A 27,942-nucleotide genomic window follows, 5' to 3' on the forward strand; every position below is an offset into this window, starting at 1 on the left:
ACTGGGGGTTAATTGTTCCGCCTCTTCCTGGCAGAGGGCGGCTATTTAATGCTCACTGGACCTAGGTCCGGTGTCAGTTATACTCTTGCCCTCGGCTGAGTTAGTTGACCTTGTGCGTACGTGTGCCTTGTGCCTGATATCTTGCTTGCTTGTTTGGTTTTGATCTGGTTCTGTCCCTGTTATGAGTTCTGCCTGTCCCTCTTGTACTGCGCTATCTCTCGTGTATGACTCTCTGTTTGTGACCCGGCTTCTCTCTGCTCGTCCCCTTGGTACTGCATCGCCCTCTTGTGTATGACCTTTGGCTTTGTCTGACCTCCCGTTTGTTTACCCCTCCTGTACCTCGCTGTCCGTACCGTGAATGAACTCCGTTTTGCCCGACTCTGAGTTTTCTATCTTCTCTGAAAGCAGGATGCTAAGCCCCGCCCCTTGGCAGTCACATGACCGTTCACATGACCGTAGGTCCCGTGCTGGCTTGTTAAACTTCATCACTAAGGTCCTATGCACCTATACTTTCTAGCTATCCTGGTCCCCAGGGGTCCCTACAGTGCGGGTGAGTCCCTGCTCAGCGGAGGCTGTATGCCGGCGCTGTCAGGATCCTGATAACAGCAAAACAGGTAAAAGCCTTTTTAGGTTTGGTGGGATATTACAGGCGGTTCATTCCCAACTTTGCAACCCTGTCGACACCTTTAAAAGACTGCTTAAAAGGGAGGAAATCTGTGATGGTCCACTGGAATGATCAGTTAGAGGAGGCCTTTACAAAGTTAAAATTGGTACTGTGTGGTACACCAGTCCTGATCACTCCAAATTTCAAGAGAGTTCGTTGTGCAGACAGATGCCTCTGAGATAGCGCTCGGGGCAGTGCTGTCTCAGGAAGTTAATGGGGAAGAACATGCCATTAGTTTCCTAAGCCGGAAGTTTACCCCAGCTGAAACCAGGTACAGTATTGTGGAGAGAGAGTGCCTGGCCATAAAGTGGGCACTGGAGTCATTGCGCTATTTGCTGGGGAGAACATTTCGGTTGGTGACAGATCATTCCACTCTTACGTGGATGAGTCAAGCTAAGGAGAGGAATGCCCGAGTCACCAGGTGGTTCCTGCCCCTGCAAAATTTTACATTTTCAGTAGAACATCGGGCAGGCAGACTACAGGGGAATGCAGGCAGACTACAGGGGAATGCAGATGCCCTGTCCAGAGTTCACTGTATGTCATGTGTCCACCCCCTTAGGGTTGAACATAGGAGGGAGGTATGTGGTACAGTAAAGGGTGTTTTACTGGATAGGAGATACATTTCTCCCAGCAGATTAATGTTTGGTCAGGTTTTTTCCCTAAAGACAGGACCTGCGATGATCTCATGGTCACGTGATCAGCCCATGTGACGTTTACCTCACTTGTAGGAGGGGTTATGAGCTATGTAATGGAGGTTGGTGTTTGGCACATGGTGAGTGTGTCTGGAAGTTAAAGGAACTTGGCTAGACTTAGCCTGAACTTGTATACAAGATCCCTGTGCTGCAGGACTATAGCAGCAAGACTCTCAACAACCCTAGGAATGGCACCTGGCAGATGCCGTGGACCTGGCAGCCGCTTATTTAAACCTGTCCCGTGCAAGGGGTGAGTCGGGGACCAGCGGTTCTCAAAGCTGGAGTATATTTATGTTTTTCCTTACTTTCTGTTAATCTGCTGTTTGCAACGTCACATTAAACCACTGAAATTGGACTTTAAGCCTGTGTGTTGCCTCATTACTGCAGCCCTGCCATTACCTACCAGAGCGAAACCCTACAATGGGTATAGTAATTTGTTGCCATCACCCCTTCCCTTTTCCCTTTTTTTTTTCCTATCATATTTAGCTGTGTTAAATTATTATTATATTTAGCCGATTAACATTTTTGAGGAAGCTTCTGTAACAATGCACAATGACTGGAGGCTAAATTGTTGTTAAATAGGACTTTATTTAAAATTAATAAAAAGTTTATGGTTAAAAAAAAAAACATAGTCGGAAACAAGCAGAGGTCAGGGCAGGCGGCAGTACAATAACATAGTCGGAAACAAGCAGAGGTCAGGGCAGGCGACAGTGCAAAAACGTGATCCATTGAACAAGCCATAGTCATAACCAGCAAATCTGTCTGAGAAGCAGCTGTACAGAAGATGTTATGAGCATGCTGCAAGCCACTCGCCACTATAATTTCCTCTGGCTAAATGATCGTGCCACGGAATTCTCTCCTAGGGAGAATAACCTTACAAGTACCAGAAATGTTGCCCTCATGTAGATCCGGCATATTCCATGTGGGCTCATCAGCATCGCTTGCATGTTCTTTCTTACAGCATAGCTGACTGGCTTGTATGGCATTGGTCTGTAGTCTTTCACACATCAGTCAAAATAGGCCAAAATTTGAAAATGGCGGATCCGCTTTTCTTGTGGCGGATCCACCGTTTTTTTCCATTGAGATACATTAGTGGTGGATTTTGGCGGATCCGCCAGAGTATTGGCGGATTCTGTCTGAGGTGAACGGACTTTGCAATGTTTTCCAGTGCCGTCAAAATGGCGGGAGACAGCGGATACGCGTCGTCCACCATTTGAAAGAATGGGCGGCGGATCCGCCGGGATCCGCTAGTTAGCGGAATCCGCTTTTTAGCACTGAGCATGCTCAGAAAAAAAATCTTTTCCAGACAGTCCAAAAACTATATAAGGCCTCTTTCACACAACAGTATTTTTGATCAGTATTTCATCAGTATTTGTATGCCAAAAGCAGGAATGTCTCCAAAATAAGGAACAGGAGTCAGTCTTTCAATTATATTTTTTTTTCTTGGTAAATTCCATTCCTGGCTTTGGCATACAAACACTGATGCAAAATACTGACGTGTGAATGAGCCTTAAAGGTGGGCTAATTAATCATTGGGCCCAGACATCCGGCACCAGCCACAAAGAGAAGAGAAGGTAGAGAGAGAGCACATACAGACAGAGCCTTCCAGCCATCAACTGCCCAGCAGCAAGACCCCTGCAACCACAAGCCAGAAGCAAAAGGCCTGCCAGCACCAAGCCAGGACCGAGAGGCCTGCCACTGCCAGCCAGCCAGCACCAACAGCCTGCCAGCAAAGCCTGCAATTGTGTGAGTATAAAACTTGTGTGTGTGTATTGCCTGCCTGTGTGTGTTCTGCCTGTGTTCGTGGCCTCCCATGTTTGTGTGTGTGTGTGTGTGTGTGTATTTTTGTTTTGTTTTTTCATACTTTAATTTTTTTTCTGTTGCATGTGTACTGCATTTTATTTTCATACTGTAATTTAATTTGCATATTTAAAATTCTGCTGTGATTGTGTTATGTGTATTGTATGCTTTCTGGATTGTTTTTATTTTTCATTTATTGTGGTAATTAAAATAAAGAGAAGGGTAGCTCCTACTTGTGAAAAAAAAATAAATAATAAACTATGTATAAAAACTGTCCGTAGTATTTTAAAACCAACTAAGTATTTCTATATGTTCAAAAAAGGTAAAATTAAGTGTTGGTGTTTGGTATACAAGTGTGGTTATACTCTCAGTGAGAGATTTTGAGGGAGATTACACACATGCAATCACTTAGTGTGGGTAAACTCTCAGTGAGAGATTGTGAGGGAATTACACATATGCAATAACCTAACCCCTTGACATATTGTACTTCATGTTAGTGGTAAAATTTCTTCGATAAGTCTTGTGTTTATTTATGAAAAAAAAACAGAAATATGGCGCAAATTTTGCAATTTTAAAACTTTAAATTTTTATGCCCTTAACCCCTTCACCCCCAAGGGTGGTTTGCACGTTCATGACCAGGCCAATTTTTACAATTCTAACCACTGTACCTTTATGAGGTCATAACTCTGGAACGCTTCCATGGATCCCGGTGATTCTGACATTGTTTTCTCGTGACATATTGTACTTCATGTTAGTGGTAAAATTTCATTCAAATAACTTGCGTTTATTTGTGAAAAAAATGGAAATTTGGCAAATTTTGAAAATTTCGCAATTTTCCAACTTTGAATTTTTATGCCCTTAAATCACAGAGATACGGCACACAAAAAACTTGATAAGTAACATTTCCCACATGTTTACTTTACATCAGCACAATTTTGGTACCAAAATTTTTTTTTTTTGGTTAGGAAGTTATAAGGGTTAAAAGTTGACCAGCGATTTCTCATTTTTACAACACCATTTTATTTTTAGGACCACATCACATTTGAAGCCACTTTGAGGGGTCTATATGATAGAAAATACCCAAAAGTGACACCATTCTAAAAACTGCACCCCTTAAGGTGCTCAAAACCACATTCAAGAAGTTTATTAACCCTTTAGGTGCGTCACAGGAATTTTTTTGAATATTTAAAAAAAAAAATGAACATCTAACTTTTTTTTCAGAAAAAAAATAATTCAGGTTCAATTTTTTTTATTTTACCAAGGGTAACAGGAGAAATTGGACTGCAAAAGTTATTGTGCAATTTGTCCTGAGTACGCAGATACCTGATATGTGGGGGGGGGAACGACTGTTTCGGCGCATGGCAGAGCTCAGAATGGAAGGAGCGCCGTTTGACTTTTTCAATGCAAAATTGGCTGGAATTCAGATTGGACGCCATGTCACGTTTGGAGAGCCCCTGATGTACCTAAACAGTGGAAACCCCCTACAAGTGACCCCATTTTGGAAACTAGACCCCCCAAGGAACTTATCTAGATATGTGGTGAGAACTTTGAACCCACAAGGGCTTTACAAAAGTTTATAACGTACAGCGGTACAATTAAAAAAATCATATTTTTTCCACAAAAATGATCTTTTCACCCCAATTTTTATTTTCCCAAGGGTAACAGGACCCTAAAAGTTATTGTGCAATTTGTCCTGAGTACGCTGATACCCCACATGTGGGGGTAAACCACTATTTGGGCGCATGGCAGAGCTCGGAAGGGAAGCAGCGCCATTTGACGTTTTTGGCTGGAATTGAGATCGGACACCATGTCACGTTTGGAAAACCCCCTGATGTACCAAAACAGTGGAAACCCCCCCACTAATGACACCATTTTGGAAACTAGACCTCCCCCAAGGAACTTATCTAGATGTGTGGTGAGCACTTTGAACCCCCCAGTGCTTCACAGAAGTTTATAACGCCCGGGCGTGAAAATAAAAAATTCGTATTTTTTCCACAAACATGATCAATTAGTCCCCAATTTTTTCATTTTCCCAAGGGTAACAGGAGAAATTGGACCCCCCCAAAAGTTGTTGTCCAATTTGGCCTGAGTACGCTGACACCCCATATGTGGGAGAAAACTACTGTATGGACACACGTCGGGGCTCGGAAGGGAAGCAGTGACGTTTTGGAATGCAGACTTTGATGGAATGGTCTGCGGGTGTCATGTTCGTTTGGAGAGCCCCTGATGTACCTAAACTATTGAAACTCCCCACAAGTGACCCCATTTTGGGCACTAGACCCCCCCCCACGGAACTTATCTAGATGTGTGGTGAGCACTTTGAACCCCCAAGTGTTTCACAGAAGTTTATAACACTCGGACGTGAAAATAAAAAAATCATTTTTTTTCCACAAAAATGTTATTTTTGCCCCCAATTTTTTATTTTCCTAAGGGTAACAGGAGAAATTGGACCCCAAAAATTGTTTTGCAATTTGTCCTGAGTAGGCTGATACCCTACATGTGGGGGTAAGACACTGTTTGGGCGCATGGCAGAGCTTGGAAGGGAAGGAGCACCATTTGACTTTTTCAACTCAGAATTGGCTGGAATTGAGATCAGACGCCATGTTGCATTTGGAGAGCCCCTGATGTGCCCAAACAGTGGAAACCCCCAATTATAACTCCAACCCTAACCCCAACACACCCCTAACCCTAATCTGAGCCCTAACCCTAAGGCTGTGTGCACACGCTGCGGATTTTGCTGCGGTTCCGCAGCAGTTTTGGCCGCTGCGGACCAGCAGCAGTTTTTGCTGCGGTGTACAGTACCATGATTCCCTATGGGAATCAAAAACCGCAGTGCAGACGGTGCGGAATTTTCCTCGCGGATTATCTGCGGTTTTCAATCTGCAGAAAGAATTGACATGTCAATTCTTTCTGCGGATTCCCCTGCGGTTTGCCATCTCCTCTATTGAGGAGATGAAAAACCGCAGGACAAACCCGCAGAGCAATCCGCAGGTAAAACCGCAGGTCTTTTGACCTGCGGTTTCACCTGCGGATTTTACAAAATCCGCGCGGATGAATCCACACCTAATCCGCAGCGTGTGCACACAGCCTTACCCTAACGGGAAAATGGAGATAAATACTTTTTTTTTTTTTTAGTTTTATTATTTTTTCCTAACTAAGGGGGTGATAACGGGGGGTTTGACTTACTATTTATGGCGGTTTTTATGTTTGGCGGCTGTCACACGCTAAAAGACGCTTTTTATTGTAAAATAGTTTTTGCATCACCACATATTGAGAGCTATAATTTTTCTGTATTTTGACCCACCGAGTCATGTGAGGTCTTATTTTTTGCGGGACGAGTTGACGTTTTTATTGGTACCATTTTCGGGCACGTGACATTTTTTGATCGCTTTTTATTCCTATTTTTGGGACGCAGAATGAACAAAAACCAGCATTTCATGAATTTCTTTTGGGGGGGTGCGTTTACACCGTTCCACGTGCGGTAAAATTGATAAAGCGGTTTTATTCTTCGGGTCAGTACGGTTACAGCGATACCTCATTTAGGTCTTTTTTTATGTTTTTGTCGGTTTTATGCAATGAAAACTATTTTATATAAAAAATAATTATTTTTGCATCGCTTTATTCTGTGAGCTATAACTTTTTTATTTTTTCGCTGATGATGCTGTATGGCGGCTCGTTTTTTGCGGGACAAGATGACGTTTTCAGCGGTACCATGGATATTTATATGCGTCTTTTTGATCGCGCGTTATTACACTTTTTGTTTGGCGGTATGATAATAAATCATTATTTTTTGCTTCGTTTTTTATTTTTTAAGGGGTTCGCTAAAAGGGTTAACTAATGGGACAGTTTTATAGGGCGGGTCATTATGGACGCGGCGATACCTAATATGTGTACTTTTATTTTTTTTTTTTTTTATTTCCAAAAAGTGGATTTATTGAGGGAATTTTTTTTTTCTTTTTTCTAATTTATTTGGTTTTTTTTTTTTTTTTTTTTTTTTTTTTTTTTTCTTCTTACTTTATTACATAGTCCCAGGTGGGACATCACTGTCCTGTGACAGATCGCTGATCTGTCACATCACAGATCACTGTGACAGATCAGCAATCTGTCACAGGCATTGAAGAAGACTTCCTCTTGCCTGCGCTTTGCAGGCACTGAGGAAGCCAGCTTCCTCAGGTCCCCGAAGGCCCCCGTCGCCATCTTGTATTCGGGGGGCCTGGAGGATAGGAGCCCCCCGCAGCAGCGGTGTGCAAGGGGTTAAGGTGTCGGGGGCGGTCCGTGACCGCCCCTGACACATAGTGCCGGGTGTCAGCTGTGATAATCAGCTGACACCCGGCCGCGATCAGCGGCGCTCACCACGTGGGCGCCGCTGATCGCGGTAGACGTACTATCCCGTCCACGGTCATACGGGCCCGGGTACCGTGGACGGGATAGTACGTCGGATGTCAGGAAGGGGTTAAATCAGAGATGTGTCACAAAAATTTCTTAATAAATAACATTTCCCACATGTCTACTTTACATCACCACAATATTGGAAGCAAAATTTTTTTTTTTTTGGCTGGAGTCACACACAACGTTTTAAAAATCGGTCCGATTTTAACGGTACGAAATCGCACAAAGGTTTCTTGTCCAGAGATCCGTCTGTCATCCCATTTTCCGGCGATGAATCTATTTTATTCGCATCTAAGCATCAAATTGACATCCAATGCCAATGCCTGATGCTCTTTCCTGTTGACCAGGAGAAGTCTTGCGATTTAATCGCAAGTCACACATGTGGCGCATTTTCAATGCGATTTTTAATCGCATCCATAGACTTGCATTGCGAATCCGATCCGAAAATCGGTCCGAGGAACGGATCCGATAAAAAAACGCATGATGGGAGCAGCACCATAGAATAACATTGGGATGAATACAATGCGATTTTTCGCATTGCATTCATCCGATTTTATCGCTAGTGTGACTCCAGCCTTAGGAAGTTATAAGGGTTAAAAGTTGACCAGCGATTTCTCATTTTTACAGCAAAATTTACAAAACCATAAATTTGTTTTTTTTTTTTTTTTTTTTTTTTTTTTTTTTTTTTGGGACCACATCATATTTAAAGTCATTTTGAGGGGTGTACATGACAGAAAATACCCAAAAGTGGCACCATTCTAAAAACTAGACCCCTCAAGGTGCTCAAAACCACAATCAAGAAGTTTATGAACCCTTTAAGTGCGTCGCAGGAACTAAAGCAATGTGGAAGGAAAAAATTAACTTAACTTTTTTTTTTGCAAAAATTTTTACTTAAGAACCAATTTTTTTTATTTTTTTTTTTTTTATTTTCACAAGTGTTAAAAGAGAAAATCAACCACAAAATTTGTTGTACAATTTCTTCTGAATACGCTGATACCCCATATGTGGGGGTAAACCACTTTTTCAGCACACGGCAGAGCTCGCAAGGGATGGAGCGCCGTTTGACTTTTTCAACGCAGAATTGGCTGGAATTGAGATTGGATGCCATGTTGCATTCGGAGAGCCCTTAATGTGCCTAAACAGTGGAAACCTCAAACAAGTGACCCCATTTTGGAAACTAGACCCATTAAGGAACTTATTTAGATGTGTGGTGAGCACTTTGAACCTTCAAGTGCTTCACAGAAGTTTATAACGTAGAGCCGTGAAAATAAGAAATCCATTTTTTTTCAACAAAAATGATATTTTCGCCCCCAAATTTTTATTTTTACAAGGGTGACATGAGAAATCATACCCGCACAGTTATTGTGCAAATTGTCCTGAGTACGCTGATACCCCTTATGTGGGGGGAACCACTGTTTGGGCGCATGGGAGAGCTTGGAAGGGAAGGAGTGCCATTTTGGAATGCAGACTTTGATGGAATGGTCTGCGGGCATCATGTTGCGTTTGCAGAGCCCCTGATGGGCCTAAACAGTGGAAACCTCCAACAAGTGAGCCCATTTTGGAAACTAGACCCATTAAGGAACTTATCTAGATGTGTGGTGAGCACTTTGAACCCCCAAGTGCTTCACAGAAGTTTATAACGCCAAGCCGTGAAAATATTTCCACAAAAGTGTTTTTGTTTTTTGTTTTTTTGTTTTTTTTTTTTTTTTTTGACCCCCCCCCCCCCCCCAAAGTTGGCAAATAGTGGAAACCCCTCAATTCTTGCTCCAACCCTAACCCCAACACACCCCTAACCTTAATCCCAACCCTAACCCTAATGGAAAACTGGAAAGAAAAATTTTCTTTTATTTCGTTATGTTGGCCTAACTAAGGGGGTGATAAACGGGGGGGATTATGTACTAGTTTATCATCGTGATCAAAATAAACAAAATATCATCGTGATCAAAATGAATGAATGGAACCTGCCAACCGGAGCCTGCAGATTCCCGGCGGGCGCACTGCGCATGCGCCCGCCATTTTCTCCGGATCCAAGATGGCGGGGCCCACCGGAGGACGCCGGCGGGACGCAGGACCACCGGGAGGGGACAGAGGACGACGGAGAGGTACTGGGGGGGGGGATCGGGAACCCTCTTTCTCTCTCCTCTGATGTGCGATCACATCAGAGGAAAGAGAAATTTAATGCACAATCGCGGCTTTGTTTTCTTTTGCGGTCGCCATTATAGGGTTAATAACGGCGATCGCAAAAGCCGGGTCGGTAAAAACTGACCGATTCATGTTCTCTGGGGTCTCGGCTACCCCCGGCAGCCAAGACCCTGGAGAAAATCCGACACTGGGGGGCGCTATTCACTTTCTCCCCAGCGCCGTGAATTAGCGGCGCTGTGGTTTTAGCACCCTTAATTACCGCCGTTAAAAGGCGTATCGGCGGTCGCTAAGGGGTTAAAAGTGTGGGTAAACTCTCAGTGAGAGATTGTCAGGGAATTACACACATGCAATCACTTAGTGTGGGTAAACTCTTAGTGAAGGCTCATTCACACGTCAGTATTTGGTCAGTATTTTGCATCAGTGTTTGTATGCCAAAACCAGGAATGGAACTATCGAGAAAAAATATAATTGAAAGACTGACTCCTGTTCTTTGTTTTGGAGACACTCCTGGTTTTGGCATACAAATACTGATGAAATATTGATCAAAAATACTGGTGTGAAAGAGGCCTGAGAGATTGTCAGGGAATTACACACATGCAATCACTTAAAAGTGTGGGTATACTCTCAGTGAGAGAGTGTCAGGGAATTAAATACCAATGAAGGGTTTTGTTTTTTTTTGGGTTTTTTTTATTAAAACTTTATTTATACTTACAGATCAGTTCAGGAAGTTCATACCGCAGCAAACCCACCAGGCTGCAGCAGACCCGCCAGACCGCAGCAAAGCAGCATAGGAAAATACTTCAGTTTTCCCAGTAAGTATAAAGGCCTGAAAGCTTTTGCTATCCTTTGTATAGTAGCTTAGCAAGTGTGTTTATACTTGCAGACCCACCAGCCAGACCGCAGCAAACCCGCCAGCTCCGCCAGAGCAATAATGTCTTCTTCTGGGAGCTCTCCCTCACATCATCAGCGAACTGAGGTTATATAAATAATGGGGTTTTTTTACTCTTATTTTACACGATTTTATTTTTTAACAATATATGCATGTATTCTGTTTTCACAGGAAGCTGAATCTGAGGCGCTTCCAGGAGGAGACATGCAGGGTGGAGAAATGCAAGGAGGGGGGCGCGCAGAGTGTAAGTTTAGCAGATACAAACAAACACTCACATACATACATACTTAATGCAACACCCAACACAAACATTCATCACATCACATACAATACCTACGCATCCATCCAACCAAAAAACTTTTTTTTTTTCTTTACAGTCTTCACAATCCGGTCCCCGCACTAGAGCGACTCCCAGGACATCCCAGCGTCATCGAGGTGATGCTTCTGGTGGTCGGCGAACAGTAAGTAACCCTTTATTTGGGTGATTGATTAATGAACCTCATGTGTTTGAATTTAATATTCCTTTTTTTTTTTTTCTTCACAAGTTTCACAGCGTGCTCCCCACAGACCTGCGGAAGAGGGTATTATAATCGATGTGGACACCCTCATCGAGGTTGTGCAACCACGGGAGCCGCTGTGGAACATGGCAAACCGCTTCCATGCCGACCAACCACCCGACTGCTATGGGATGAGGTGTGTTCGGAGGTAGTAGAGAACTGGGAGGAGCTCGATGCGAGGGCCAGGGATTTTGTGCCTAAGTATTCCAATTTTAGTAACTTATAATACGGCATGTGAAGTGTTGAATACTAGCCACTTTTTTTTTTTTTTCCTTCACAGGTGACAGGGTTATCATACGGTGGCGGTCACTCAGGGATCACATCAAGAGGGACTTCAACAAGGAGATGCAGGCCCCGAGTGGATCGAGAGGACGCAGGAGCACCCCATATAAACATTACAGAGCCCTGTCGTTCCTCCGGTCGACGATGGTGAGCAGAAGGTAAATATTCCACACACCATTTCTGTAGTACAAATGTTGACATGTTTAAGCTAATTTTTTTTTTTTTTTTTTTTCAGCAAGGCAAAATGAAATATCAATATACTAATATATTTTTTTTCTCTTTTCTAGCACCATCTGCAGCACTCGGGAGCCTGCTTCTGAGTTGCCTCCCTCTGGAGGGATCCCTTCAGAGACCGCCACCGGGGACCACATCAAGGTATCTGACCCCGCTGTACCTTCCCTCTTGTCTCGTCCCTCTATCCCCTCCACCAGCACTGGAGCAGCAGGGCAGTCTTCATCACATGAAGCTGCAGGTGACTATTTAGAGTTCCCTTTAACCCATCCCTCTGACACTGCCGCAACATCTCGACCAACTTTTGGTTCTGGACAGCAGCGTCTGAGAGATCAGGAAAGGATGACCTTGTCTGACTGTTTGAATCTGAATTCAACCGTTCAGAATGCATTCCGTATTTTGGGGCAACAGTTAACTTCTGGGTTGAACATGATCAATCAAAGTATCATGGAACTCAGAAGTTACATGGAACGGATGAATGCAGAGTCAAACCAGACGCCGAGACATATTTTTTCTTTTTCATTCAGTTGTCCGGCAAATGGAAGGTTTAAATACTCACCTACAGATGCATGTGATGCTCTAGTGACTGCAGTGTCCCAGGCGTCCCAATCTACCCATGCACCTATTCCATCACCTCATTTCCCCCGTCCATCCTTCTACCATCCATCCTCCTACCACTCCTTCTCCTTTCTCTAGTTCCCCATTCCATTCTTCCCAGTACCTTCCTTCCCCATTGCATTATACCCCAATGCCCTCACCATACCCACCCCCACACACACCTTCAATGTTCCCACAAGCATCCTCTGTTCAACTCCCGTCCCAACCTCATGTTTTCAACCCCCCCCTTCCACTTCTGATCCTCACCAACTCCGTTCCCAGTCCTTAACCCCTCCGATAACAAGGTTGATCACCCCCCCCCCCCCCCCTCGATATGATCTCCACCCAACAATACCGGCATCTCTAATTTTGTCAAAAGAAAATTTAAATACCACTATCTAATTTTGAAAAAAATTGATACAATAAATATGTTTTTGTTTCAAAAGAACTTTATTGTGTAGTTTAATTTTTTTTCTTTAGTGTAAACACTTCTTTGTAAAGGTTGAAAGTACACCGGTGGTGTACAGGTACAAATACACAACACTGTTATTACCCAGAATTGGTGTAAAGGTATCAAAACAATGAAAGAAAAAAGGAAAAATTACAAAAGCTTTTCTTATCCAAAAAAGGAACCTTGGTATAAAAAAAAAAAAAAAAAAAAAATGTATACCTTGTCATCTTGCCAGTCAACTCTTCCTTCTGGTGACAGAAAATAATCCGCAAATGTGTCTCTCATTGTTGACACTGACACAGTACTCCAAACACTTGTCTGGTGATAATCCAAAAAGGTGGTTTCACAAACATTTTCTTCCATGGAAACAGGTTCCTTTGAAAGTACAAAATTGTGCAGGATGACACATGCCTTCACCACCTCATCCACAGTCTCGGTTTTCATTTTTATGGCCGTTAACAGCACTCTCCATTTTGCAGTTAAAATCCCAAAAGCGCACTCCACCACTCTTCGCGCTCTTGTCAATTGATAGTAAAAGATTTTTTTCCTGTGTGTCAATCCATGACTTCCATATGGCTTGAGAAGATATTTAGAGATTTGAAATGCATCATCACCAACACACACACATGGCATTGGTGGGCCTGTTGTTCCAGGGAGTGGTCTTGGTGGTGGGAAATCAAAATTTTCTTCATACAAACGACGGCCCATTGCGGACATCTTGAATACCTGCGAATCATTGGATCGACCAAACGCACCAATGTCGACCGCAATAAATTTGCACTTTGTGTCTGCAATGGCCATCAGTACAATTGAGAAGAATTCCTTGTAGTTGAAAAATTCTGATCCATATCCAATGGGTTTCACAATCCTTATGTGCTTCCCATCTACTGCACCAACACAATTTGGAAACTGGCAGATTTCTTGAAAGTTGTCCGCAATCTCCAGCCACCTTTCCTGTGTTGGCTGTGGGATGTACTCCTCGTGTAGACAATCCCACAATGCCCAGCAGGTCTGTTGGACAATTCCAGATATTGTAGATATCCCAAGCCGGAACTGGTAATGGAGGGAGGTGAAGAATTCTCCAGTTGCCAGGAATCTGTTAAAATAAGGGGAAAAAGTAAAATTAATACAAACTACAAGCCATAACATGACAATAAAAGTCTGCAGAATCTGAAAACTTTAAAAAAAAAAAAAACTTACCGAAGGGTCACCATCAAACGCTCTGCCGGTGATATAGAAAAGCGCATGAACGTATCCCTTCTCTGGATTTGCGCTCCGACACGCTCCACCAAAATCTCAAACAAGTCCTGTCTCATCCGCACATAATTGAAGAACTTGTCTGGGTTATCCCTCAATTCCAGATAAAGTGTTGAAAAAAAACGTCAAGGGTAAACCTCTGTGCAATTATAGGATGAATCCACTGCCGTCGTCTCTTCCTTCTCCAACGCAGGATTCGCAGTCTTCTTTTCTCCCTCTGCAGAGCAATAATTGCCAAACGATTGCATTGAAAATCAAATTCCACACAGACGGTGTTAATATCCGCTATTACTCCTTCCATCTCTGCCACTAGTTCTACAACCTTTCAAAGATATTGTTTTCCAACACCATAGATATAGCTTTCCCTAGTTTCCAGGATCCAATCACATTTGGGAGCATTTTCCAAGAGCCAATCATATTTGGGAGCATCCCATTTGGAAGGTGTGTAAAAACGGATCCGTCAAAAAACGGATGCAAGCAGATGGAAGGGATCCAGTTTTTGATCGGATCCGTATAGCGGATCCGTAAAAAAACGGATCCATACCATCCGCTTTCATCCGTTTTTTCACATTTTTAGCGGATCCGCCATTTTCACTTTTTGGTGGATTTTGACTGATCTGGAATAACTGATGTGTGAAACAGGCCTTAGCAGTTACCTTAATACGCAGTGGGACTTTAGGTGTTTGAGAGGAAGTTGGTTTCTTCCTAGTTAATAGGATCTTGAGCGACTTTGCTGTTGAGTGTACCTCACCTAACGTGTTGGTGAGTTTCGGGCACTTATTCATAACCACTGGCTCTGGTTCTTCGACGATGTTTTCTGCAGATGGTTTTAGAAACAATTTCAGTCTTTCAATCTGATGCATTTTTTTAGTTGGTGGAGACGGTGGTGGATTTTTCAAATTTTGGCTCTTTTCAGTTGGTGGAGGATATGGTGATGGACTTTCCGAATATCGGCCTATTTCAGTTGGTGGACTATTCAAATATCGGCCCGTTTTGGTGTTTCGAACAGGCATTTAATAAATGGCACGATAGAATAAAGTACTGCCATCAAACACAGTGAAGTCAGTTTGCCGTTGGTGGTGTTCAGGCCTCTGGCTGCATGGGGATGTCCTGGCATATGGGAGACGTCTCTGTAGTTGGATCTTCCCTCCAGCTACGGGTGCAGCCATAAGGCTGCCTTCCCCTCCACACACAAGTGTGTGTAGATGGTAAAAGACACTCCCACAAAAAGTAAAATAAATACAGTAATAGAAAACAGTAACTCAACTCACTCTGAAACAGTGCTCAGCTCTCTTCTCTACCTCTGCTTGCCTCGCCCTGACTGTTCTTGCTGAGCATTCAAGGACTCGTGGACAACGCTTCTGTGAGGTCATAAAGCCGAACATTGCAACGGGTGTAATATAAGAAGACTAGTTATGTTACCCATGGCAGACCATCTGTTAGGAACGGCGGAATGCACTAAATAAAAATAAATAATAAAGTGCGTTCGCCGCTCGGGGTCCACCGTGCAGTAGATGTTACACCGCTGCTAGGTAATGACAGAGGAGCAATATGGCGGTATAATGCGCACTGGTTCAACTTCACCCGAAGTGCGCAGAGCGGGCTCTGTTCACGCACAGAGGTGCCGTAACAAAAACATACAAAAACGCTGAGCCTGTTAGTGTCACAGGCCTCAGATAAATGCACACACGGTGTCGGGTCACAGGAGCAGGACCTAAGCTAGAGGAGCTGCGTCCGTCTAGACCTACCGTGTGTGCGGCGTCGCTACTGCGAGCGCCAAGAAGGGCTGAAACTGCAGCGCGGCGTAGGACACTGCCGCTGGACGACACAGCTACAAAGCAGGCGCAACGTCGTACGCTAGCGCAGAGGTGCGGTGAGCACAGCGGCCTAAGGCTTGCCACTGACTGGCGCTGACTGCTGAACTAGTTCCCTATCCACATGCGTAATATGAGAGGGAAGTGGTTTCTTAATAATTCAGTCACCAGAATCATACATCCGTCACCATTCACACATAGCAAGTATAGTCTATACGCGCTTTTTATAGCCGTGCGGGACCTTCCAGATCTTCGAGATGGACCAATAAGATCTGGAGCAGGACCTGGGCACATGACTCCCGATCTCCAATGGGAGATCGCCTCGTGAGCATGCCCAGTAGGAGCACAGAGGAACTCTGGAGCAGTCTGCTGCAAAGTAATCTTCTCTGCAGTATATAGACAGCAGGAGACCGCAGGATGTGAAGCTCTGGATTCCTGCAGCGCAGACGCAGAAACCAGACGCCGAACACCATCCAATACCAGCTGTCACTGTATGGATAGGGGTTAGCTGAATTGGGATGAAATGTATAAAAACTTACTAGAGCACAAGTCATTGCTTTAATCCCTTCGTGCCGCAGCCCCTTTTTTGTTTTTTCGTTTCTGGTTTCCACTTCCCTTCTTCCCAGAGCCATAACTTCCACTCTTCCCACTTGCCCTGTAGCGGTGGCAAATGGGGTAATAATTGTGGGGTTAATGTCACCTTTGTATTGTCCGATCAAGCCCACGCATTAGTAATGGAGCAGCGTCTATAAGTCACCTATCCATTACTAACACTATAGTTATATGGTAAATAAACACACAGCAAGAATAAAGTATTATAATTGAAATAAAGACACCGACTCCTTTGATAATCTTAATTAAACCATACTTACTGCATCGCCTAATTCCACTGAAACCCTCGATCTCCTGTAAGGCTGGTTTCACATTCACACATTTTACATGCAGCGCATGGTGCCACTAAGCCCTGCCCCATCCGGTCATCGCCTCCTACTATCGCACACGGCTGCATTCGATCTGCGCACCCTATCTTTAGCATAGGGTGCACAGACCGTGCGCTGGCCGTGCGCTAGTAGGATTTTGGCATGCACTGTGCACTTTTGAAGGTACGCCGAGCGCGCCAAAACGCAACATGGTGCGTTTGGCACACACCGGCGCACCTTCAAAAGTGTGCAGCGCACGCCAAAATCCCACTAGCGCACGGCCAGCGCATGGTCTGCGCACCCTATGCTAAAGATAGGGTGCGCAGATCGCATGCAGCCGTGTGCGATAGTAGGAGGCGATGGGGCGGGCAGGGGGCAGGGCTTAGCGGCGCCATGCACTGCATGTAAAATGCATGAATGTGAAACCAGCCTAAGAGTAATAAAAAAAAAGCAACAATATAGCATACCTGTCCGCCGAGAAGATATACACTGTCCCATGATGAGTCCAGCTCTGCTACATCTGGATGCCTTTGGCTGAACGGTGGCATTCTGCCACCATACAGCCTGACATCCAAACACAGTGGAGCTTGTAGATGACCACCAGAGATCTCTCACTCCCTGACGGTCATGTGCATGGCAGTTCATGTGGTTAGCTCAGCTCATCACGAGAACTGCAGTGGACGAGAACTTCCGGCTGTGGCACAAGGTAAGACATTATTTAAATTAGTTCACATGCATAGCAAACTGCGTTCCCGCACTTAATACACATGTGGCTATAAAGATAATGCGGTTTTACTGCATCTAATGATAGTCTATGGGTAATTTATGCTGCGGAGACTGAGCGATTCCACAACATAAATAGATATGCTGCGGTCTGGAAAGACGCGCCTCATGTCTGTTTACGCAGGAATGACGGAGGGTTCTCTGAATGCATAGAGGAGATGGGATTTCTTGAAATCCCATCGACTATGCTGTAACATCTGGCCGCTGCGGGTTTCTGTGGGTTTGATGATGCGGATGTACGCAGCGTTTACTGACCGTGGGAACATACCCTAAGGGAACTTTTTAAATTCTTAGGAAGCCTTTGCAGGTGTTTTTCGTTAATTTTTCTAATTTACTGCGTTAATGACTTTTGGGTCTTCATTGGCTGTAAGCCATAATCATCATTAATAGAAACAAACACTTGAAATAGATCACTCTGCAATGACTCTATATAATATGAGTTTCACTTGTTGTACTTTAAGAAATTAAATTAACTCTATGATGATATTCTAATTTTGTAAGAAGCACTTGTATATAGTGTATACATCTCATATAGGCAGTGACATTGCGTGCAAACAATTCAGGACTTTCCACCGAAGCCTCTCATTTTGCTCTCCCTCAGTAGCCAGGGACCACTGATTTCTGCTTTGGTGGCACCAGAGGCCGTTATATAAATAATATTTATAAATCAACTCAATATAATTACTGCAGAAAAGAGCACACCGGCACCAGAACCGAGTGTGTTCTCATCCCTGTGTGCGAGAACCTGAGGGAATAAACATATAAGGAGATTAGCCTGAGCACAGTCTTTATTCCAAAGCGTATTTATTTCCTGTATTCACCTACTGTATATGATACGGGACCCCCAATACATTTGAGATAAAATAATGAGATAATTTGTTCATGCACTATATATGCATTAAGACTAGCACTCGCTGCAATATACAGACACCTTCCTGGTGCACCCTGCTGTGCAAAAAGACATCTTCCTGGTGCACCCTGCTGTGTACAGACACCTTCCTGGTGCACACTGCTTTGTACAGACACCTTCCTGGTGCTCACTGCTGTGTACAGACACCTTCCTGGTGCACACTTTTCTGTACAGACACCTTCCTGGTGCACACCGTGCTGTGTATAGACACCTTCCTGGTGCACACCGTGCTGTGTACAGACACCTTCCTGGTGCACACCGTGCTGTGTACAGACACCTTCCTGGTGCGCACACTGCTGTGTACAGACACCTTCCTGGTGCGCACACTGCTGTGTACAGACACCTTCCTGGTGCGCACACTGCTGTGTACAGACACCTTCCTGGTGCGCACACTGCTGTGTACAGACACCTTCCTGGTGCGCACACTGCTGTGTACAGACACCTTCCTGGTGCGCACACTGCTGTGTACAGACACCTTCCTGGTGCACACACTGCTGTGTACAGACACCTTCCTGGTGCACACACTGCTGTGTACAGACACCTTCCTGGTGCACACACTGCTGTGTACAGACACCTTCCTGGTGCACACACTGCTGTGTACAGACACCTTCCTGGTGCTCACACTGCTGTGCACAGACACCTTCCTGGTGCTCACACTGCTGTGCACAGACACCTTCCTGGTGCTCACACTGCTGTGCACAGACACCTTCCTGGTGCTCACACTGCTGTGCACAGACACCTTCCTGGTGCTCACACTGCTGTGCACAGACACCTTCCTGGTGCTCACACTGCTGTGCACAGACACCTTCCTGGTGCTCACACTGCTGTGCACAGACACCTTCCTGGTGCGCACACTGCTGTGCACAGACACCTTCCTGGTGCGCACACTGCTGTGCACAGACACCTTCCTGGTGCGCACACTGCTGTGCACAGACACCTTCCTGGTGCGCACACTGCTGTGTACAGACACCTTTCTGGTGCACACACTGATTGCAAAGACATACTGATAGGGAATTTAGATTGTGAGCCCCATCGGGAACAGTGATGAAAATGTGTGCAAAATTGTAAAGCGCTGCGGAATATGTTAGCGCTATATAAAAAGAAAGATTACTATTATTATTTATTTACAGACACCTTAATGGTGCACACAGTGCTGTGTAAAGACACACCTTCCTGGAGCACAGACGGCCGTGTACAAACACCTTCTTGGTGCACACACGGCCGTGTACAGAAACCTTCCTGGTGAACTCTCGGCCGTGTACAGACACCTTCCTGGTGCACTCTCTGCCGTGTACAGACACCTTCCTGGTGCACTCTCTGCCGTGTACAGACAGCTTCCTGGTGTACACTCTGCCGTGTACAGACACCTTCCTGGTGTACACTCTGCCGTGTACAGACACCTTCCTGGTGTACACTCTGCCGTGTACAGACACCTTCCTGGTGTACACTCTGCCGTGTACAGACACCTTCCTGGTGTACACTCTGCCGTGTACAGACACCTTCCTGGTGTACACTCTGCCGTGTACAGACACCTTCCTGGTGTACACTCTGCCGTGTACAGACACCTTCCTGGTGTACACTCTGCCGTGTACAGACACCTTCCTGGTGTACACTCTGCCGTGTACAGACACCTTCCTGGTGCACATACTTCTGTGTGCAGACACCTTCCTGGTGCACACACTGCTGTGTACAGACACCTTCCTGGTGCACTCACTGCTGTGTACAGACACCTTCCTGGTGCACACACTGCTGTGTACAGACACCTTCCTGGTACACTCACTGCTGTGTACAGACACCTTCCTGGTGCACTCACTGCTGTGTACAGACACCTTCCTGGTGCACACACTGCTGTGTACAGACACCTTCCTGGTGCACACACTGCTGTGTACAGACACCTTCCTGGTGCACACACTGCTGTGTACAGACACCTTCCTGGTGCACACACTGCTGTGTACAGACACCTTCCTGGTGCACACACTGCTGTGTACAGACACCTTCCTGGTGCACACACTGCTGTGTACAGACACCTTCCTGGTGCACACACTGCTGTGTACAGACACTTTCCTGGTGCACACACTGCTGTGTACAGACACCTTCCAGGAGCACATACTGCTGTCCACAGACACCTTCCTGGTGCACACACTGCTGTGTACAGACACCTTCCTGGTGCATACACTGCTTGCAAAGACATACTGATAGGGAATTTAGATTGTGAGCCCCATCGGGGACAGTGATGATAATGTGTGCAAAATTGTAAAGCGCTGCGGAATATGTTAGCGCTGTGTAAAAATAAAGATTACTATTATTATTTATTTACAGACACCTTACTGGTGCACACACTGCTGTGCACATACACCTTCCTGGCGCTCTCTGCTGTCTACAGACACCTTCCTGGTGCACACTGTTGTGTACAGACACTTTTCTGGTGCACACTGTGTACAGACACCTTCCTGGTGCACACACTGTTGTGTACAGACACCTTCCTGGTGCACACACTGTTGTGTACAGACACCTTCCTGGTGCACACACTGTTGTGTACAGACACCTTCCTGGTGCACACACTGTTGTGTACAGACACCTTCCTGGTGCACACACTGTTGTGTACAGACACCTTCCTGGTGCACACACTGTTGTGTACAGACACCTTCCTGGTGCACACACTGTTGTGTACAGACACCTTCCTGGTGCACACACTGTTGTGTACAGACACCTTCCTGGTGCACACACTGTTGTGTACAGACACCTTCCTGGTGCACACACTGTTGTGTACAGACACCTTCCTGGTGCACACACTGTTGTGTACAGACACCTTCCTGGTGCACAGTGCTGTGTACAGACACCTTCCTGGTGCACAGTGCTGTGTACAGACACCTTCCTGGTGCACAGTGCTGTGTACAGACACCTTCCTGGTGCACAGTGCTGTGTACAGACACCTTCCTGATGTGCACACTGCTGTGTACAGACACCTTCCTGGAGCACAGTGCTGTGTACAGACACCTTCCTGATGTGCACACTGCTGTGTACAGACACCTTCCTGGTGCGCACACTGCTGTGTACAGACACCTTCCTGGTGCGCACACTGCTGTGTACAGACACCTTCCTGGTGCGCACACTGCTGTGTACAGACACCTTCCTGGTGCGCACACTGCTGTGTACAGACACCTTCCTGGTGCACACACTGCTGTGTACAGAAACCTTCCTGGTGCACACCCTGCTGTGTAGAGACACCTTCCTGGTGCACACACTACTGTGTAGAGACACCTTCCTGGTGCACACACTGCTGTGTACAGACACCTTCCTGGTGCACACTACTGTGTACAGACTCCTTCCTGGATGAAGTAACTGCTGTGTACAGACACCTTCCTGGTGCACACTCTACTGTGTAGAGACACCTTCCTGGTGCACACACTGCTGTGTAGAGACACCTTCCTGGTGCACACACTGCTGTGCACAGACACCTTCCTGGTGCACACACTGCTGTGCACAGACACCTTCCTGGTGCACACACTGCTGTGCACAGACACCTTCCTGGTGCTCACACTGCTGTGCACAGACACCTTCCTGGTGCTCACACTGCTGTGCACAGACGCCTTCTTGGTGCACACACTGCTGTGTACAGACGCCTTCCTGGTGCACACACTGCTGTGTACAGACGCCTTCCTGGTGCTCACACTGTGTACAGATACCTTCCTGGTGCTCACACTGTGTACAGACACTTTCCTGGTGCACACACTGCTGTGTACAGACACCTTCCTGGAGCACATACTGCTGTCCACAGACACCTTCCTGGTGCACACACTGCTGTGTACAGACACCTTCCTGGTGCATACACTGCTTGCAAAGACATACTGATAGGGAACTTAGATTGTGAGCCCCATCGGGGACAGTGATGATAATGTGTGCAAAATTGTAAAGCGCTGCGGAATATGTTAGCGCTGTATAAAAATAAAGATTACTATTATTATTTATTTACAGACACCTTACTGGTGCACACACTGCTGTGCACATACATCTTCCTGGCGCTCTCTGCTGTCTACAGACACCTTCCTGGTGCACACTGCTGTGTACAGACACTTTTCTGGTGCACACTGTGTACAGACACCTTCCTTGTGCACACTGTTGTGTATAGACACCTTCCTGGTGCACACTGTTGTGTACAGACACCTTCCTGGTGCACACTGTTGTGTACAGACACCTTCCTGGTGCACACTGTTGTGTACAGACACCTTCCTGGAGCACACACTGCCATGTATAGACACCTTCCTGGTGCACACACTCACACTGTGTACAGACACCTTCCTGGTGCACACTGTTGTGTACAGACACCTTCCTGGTGCACAGTGCACAGTGCTGTGCACAGACACCATCCTGGTGCACAGTGCTGTGTACAGACACCGTCCTGGTGCACAGTGCTGTGTACAGACACCGTCCTGGTGCACGGTGCTATGTACAGACACCTTCTTGGTGCACACACTGCTGTGTACAGACATCTTCCTGGTGCACACACTGCTGTGTACAGACACCTTCCTGGTGCACCCTCTGCCGTGTACAGACACCTTCCTGGTGCACTCTCTGCCGTGTACAGACACCTTCCTGGTGCACTCACTGCTGTGTACAGACACCTTCCTGGTGCACTCACTGCTGTGTACAGACACCTTCCTGGTGCACAAACTGCTGTGTACAGACACCTCCTGGTGCAAACACTACTGTGTACAGACACCTTCATGGTGCAAACTCTACTGTGTACAGACACCTTCCTGGTGCAAACTCTACTGTGTACAGACACCTTCCTGGTGCAAACTCTACTGTGTACAGACACCTTCCTGGTACAAACTCTACTGTGTACAGACACCTTCCTGATGCACACACTGCTGTGTAGAGACACCTTCCTGGTGCACACACTGCTGTGTAGAGACACCTTCCTGGTGCACACACTGCTGTGTAGAGACACCTTCCTGGTGCACACACTGCTGTGTAGAGACACCTTCCTGGTGCACACACTGCTGTGTAGAGACACCTTCCTGGTGCACACTACGTACAGACACCTTCCTGTTGCACACTGCTGTGTACAGACACCTTCCTGGTGCACACACTGCTGTGTACAAACATCTTCCTGGTGCACGGTGCTCTGTACAGACACCATCCTGGAGCGCACAGTGCTGTGTACAGACACCTTCCTGGAACACACACTGCTGTGTACAGACACCTTCCTGGTGCACACTGCTGTGTACAGACATCTTCTTGGTGCACACTGCTGTGTACAGACATCTTCTTGGTGCACACTGCTGTGTACAGACATCTTCCTGGTGCATACACTGCTGTGTAGACATCTTCCTGGTGCACACTGCTGTGTACAGACACCTTCCTGGTGCACACACTGCTGTGTACAGATACCTTCCTGGTGCACACATTATGTACAGATACGTTCCTGGTGCACACACTGCTGTGTGCATACACTGCTGTGTACAGACACCTTCCTGGTGCACACACTGCTGTGTACAGACGCCTTCCTGGTGATCACTGCGTGTACAGATACCTTCCTGGTGCACACACTACTGTGTAGAGACACCTTCCTGGTGCACACACTGCTGTGTAGAGACACCTTCCTGGTGCTCACACTGTGTACAGACACCTTCCTGGTGCACACTACTGTGTACAGACACCTTCCTGGATGAAGTAACTGCTGTGTACAGACGCCTTCCTGGTGCACACACTGCCGTGTATAGACACCTTCCTGGTGCACACACTCACACTGTGTACAGACACCTTCCTGGTGCTCACACTGTGTACAGACACCTTCCTGGTGCTCACACTGCTGTGCACAGACACCTTCCTGGTGCTCACACTGCTGTGTAGAGACACCTTCCTGGTGCAAACTCTACTGTGTACAGACACCTTCCTGGTGCAAACTCTACTGTGTACAGACACCTTCCTGGTGCACACACTGCTGTGTAGAGACACCTTCCTGGTGCACACACTGCTGTGCACAGACACCTTCCTGGTGCTCACACTGCTGTGCACAGACACCTTCCTGGTGCTCACACTGCTGTGCACAGACGCCTTCCTGGTGCTCACACTGTGTACAGATACCTTCCTGGTGCACACACTGCCGTGTACAGACACTTTCCTGGTGCACACACTGCTGTGTACAGACACCTTCCTGGAGCACATACTGCTGTCCACAGACACCTTCCTGGTGCACACACTGCTGTGTACAGACACCTTCCTGGTGCATACACTGCTTGCAAAGACATACTGATAGGGAACTTAGATTGTGAGCCCCATCGGGGACAGTGATGATAATGTGTGCAAAATTGTAAAGCGCTGCGGAATATGTTAGCGCTGTATAAAAATAAAGATTACTATTATTATTTATTTACAGACACCTTACTGGTGCACACACTGCTGTGCACATACATCTTCCTGGCGCTCTCTGCTGTCTACAGACACCTTCCTGGTGCACACTGCTGTGTACAGACACTTTTCTGGTGCACACTGTGTACAGACACCTTCCTGGTGCACACACTGTTGTGTACAGACACCTTCCTGGTGCACACACTGTTGTGTACAGACACCTTCCTGGTGCACACACTGTTGTGTACAGACACCTTCCTTGTGCACACTGTTGTGTACAGACACCTTCCTGGTGCACACTGTTGTGTACAGACACCTTCCTGGTGCACACTGTTGTGTACAGACACCTTCCTGGTGCACACTGTTGTGTACAGACACCTTCCTGGTGCACACTGTTGTGTACAGACACCTTCCTGGTGCACACTGTTGTGTACAGACACCTTCCTGGTGCACACACTGCCGTGTACAGACACATTCCTGGAGCACACACTGCCGTGTATAGACACCTTCCTGGTGCACAGTGCTGTGTACAGACACCTTCCTGGTGCACAGTGCTGTGTACAGACACCTTCCTGGTGCACAGTGCTGTGTACAGACACCTTCCTGGTGCTCACACTGTGTACAGATACCTTCCTGGTGCACACACTGCCGTGTACAGACACTTTCCTGGTGCACACACTGCTGTGTACAGACACCTTCCTGGAGCACATACTGCTGTCCACAGACACCTTCCTGGTGCACACACTGCTGTGTACAGACACCTTCCTGGTGCATACACTGCTTGCAAAGACATACTGATAGGGAACTTAGATTGTGAGCCCCATCGGGGACAGTGATGATAATGTGTGCAAAATTGTAAAGCGCTGCGGAATATGTTAGCGCTGTATAAAAATAAAGATTACTATTATTATTTATTTACAGACACCTTACTGGTGCACACACTGCTGTGCACATAGATCTTCCTGGCGCTCTCTGCTGTCTACAGACACCTTCCTGGTGCACACTGCTGTGTACAGACACTTTTCTGGTGCACACTGTGTACAGACACCTTCCTGGTGCACACACTGTTGTGTACAGACACCTTCCTGGTGCACACTGTTGTGTACAGACACCTTCCTGGTGCACACTGTTGTGTACAGACACCTTCCTGGTGCACACTGTTGTGTACAGACACCTTCCTGGTGCACACTGTTGTGTACAGACACCTTCCTGGTGCACACTGTTGTGTACAGACACCTTCCTGGTGCACAGTGCACAGTGCTGTGCACAGACACCTTCCTGGTGCACAGTGCTGTCTACAGACACTGTCCTGGTGCACGGTGCTATGTACAGACACCTTCCTGGTGCACACACTGCTGTGTACAGACATCTTCCTGGTGCACAGTGCTGTGTACAGACATCTTCCTGGTGCACACACTGCTGTGTACAGACACCTTCCTGGTGCACCCTCTGCCGTGTACAGACACCTTCCTGGTGCACTCTCTGCCGTGTACAGACACCTTCCTGGTGCACTCACTGCTGTGTACAGACACCTTCCTAGTGCACTCACTGTGTACAGTCACCTTCCTGGTGCACACACTGCTGTGTAGAGACACCTTCCTGGTGCACACACTGCTGTGTAAAGACACCTTCCTGATGCACACACTGCTGTGTAGAGACAACTTCCTGGTGCACACACTGCTGTGTAGAGACACCTTCCTGGTGCACACACTGCTGTGTAGAGACACCTTCCTGGTGCACACACTGCTGTGTAGAGACACCTTCCTGGTGCACACACTGCTGTGTAGAGACACCTTCCTGGTGCACACACTGCTGTGTAGAGACACCTTCCTGGTGCACACTACGTACAGACACCTTCCTGTTGCACACTGCTGTGTACAGACACCTTCCTGGTGTACACACTGCTGTGTACAAACATCTTCCTGGTGCACGGTGCTCTGTACAGACACCATCCTGGAGCGCACAGTGCTGTGTACAGACACCTTCCTGGAACACACACTGCTGTGTACAGACACCTTCCTGGTGCACACACTGCTGTGTAGAGACACCTTCCTGGTACACAATGTGTAAAGACACCTTCCTTGTGCACACTGCTGTGTACAGACATCTTCTTGGTGCACACTACTGTGTACAGACATCTTCCTGGTGCACACACTGCTTTGTACAGACACCATCCTGGTGCACACACTGCTGTGTACAGACACCTTCCTGGTGCACACTGCTGTGTACAGACATCTTCTTGGTGCACACTGCTGTGTACTGACATCTTCTTGGTGCACACTGCTGTGTACAGACATCTTCCTGGTGCATACACTGCTGTGTAGACATCTTCCTGGTGCACACTGCTGTGTACAGACACCTTCCTGGTGCACACACTGCTGTGTACAGACACCTTCCTGGTGCACACACTGCTGTGTACAGACATCTTCCTGGTGCCAGGGCCGGCCCGAGAGATTACGGCACCCTTGGCGAAACTATTTTGTTGCGCCCCTACTATTCTTGGCAGTAGATGAAAACTTGGGATATAAATTTAGGAGCAAAATAAACCACAACAACAATGATTAATTAACTCTCTCCTAACTCTTTAATCTTCTGAGAATTTGTATAGGACAAATATAGATTTTTTTTATAATTTTTTCTCTGGCGCCCCCTTTGAGTCGGCGCCCTAGGCGGCCGCCTAGTTCGCCTATACGTTCGGGCCGACCCTGCCTGATGCACACACTGCTGTGTACAGACACCTTCCTGGTGCACACTGCTGTGTACAGACACCTTCCTGGTGCACACTGCTGTGTACAGACACCTTCCTGGTGCACACTGCTTTGTACAGAGACCTTCCTGGTTCTCTCACTGCTGTGTACAGACACCTTCCTGGTGCACACACTGCTGTGTACAGACACCTTCCTGGTTCTCAATGCTGTGTACAGACACCTTCCTGGTGCACACTATTGTGTACAGACACCTTCCTGGTGCACAAACTGCTGTGTACAGACACCTTCCTGGTGCACACACTGTTGTGTACAGACACCTTCCTGGTGCACACACTGTTGTGTACACCTTCCTGGTGCACACTGCTGTGTACAGACATCTTCCTGGTGCACACAATTGTGTACAGACACCTTCCTGGTGCTCACACTGCTTTGTACAGACACCTTCCTGGTGCTCACACTGTTGTGTACAGACACCTTCCTGGTGCTCACACTGTTGTGTACA

General features: G+C 46.6%; 1 protein-coding gene across 3 annotated transcripts in view; it reads left to right on the forward strand.

Moving 5' to 3' along the window:
* The first annotated feature begins 486 nt into the window (after positions 1-486).
* The window catches only part of RGS20 (regulator of G protein signaling 20), a 124,246-nt gene continuing 96,790 nt past the window's right edge, over positions 487-27,942 (forward strand). The window contains exon 1 of one of the 3 annotated variants that reach the window (XM_073583814.1): positions 487-614. The gene's annotated coding sequence lies outside the window, so the exon portion shown is untranslated. Of the gene's footprint in view, positions 615-1,490; positions 1,607-2,905; positions 3,103-27,942 lie in introns of those variants that run through there. The other 2 variants (XM_073583816.1, XM_073583813.1) reach the window with 2 other exon arrangements.

The sequence above is a fragment of the Dendrobates tinctorius genome, unplaced genomic scaffold (genome assembly GCF_039654945.1).
Source record: "Dendrobates tinctorius isolate UK_male_01 unplaced genomic scaffold, ASM3965494v1 ptg000081l, whole genome shotgun sequence".
In the NCBI taxonomy this organism is placed as follows: Eukaryota; Metazoa; Chordata; class Amphibia; order Anura; family Dendrobatidae; genus Dendrobates; species Dendrobates tinctorius.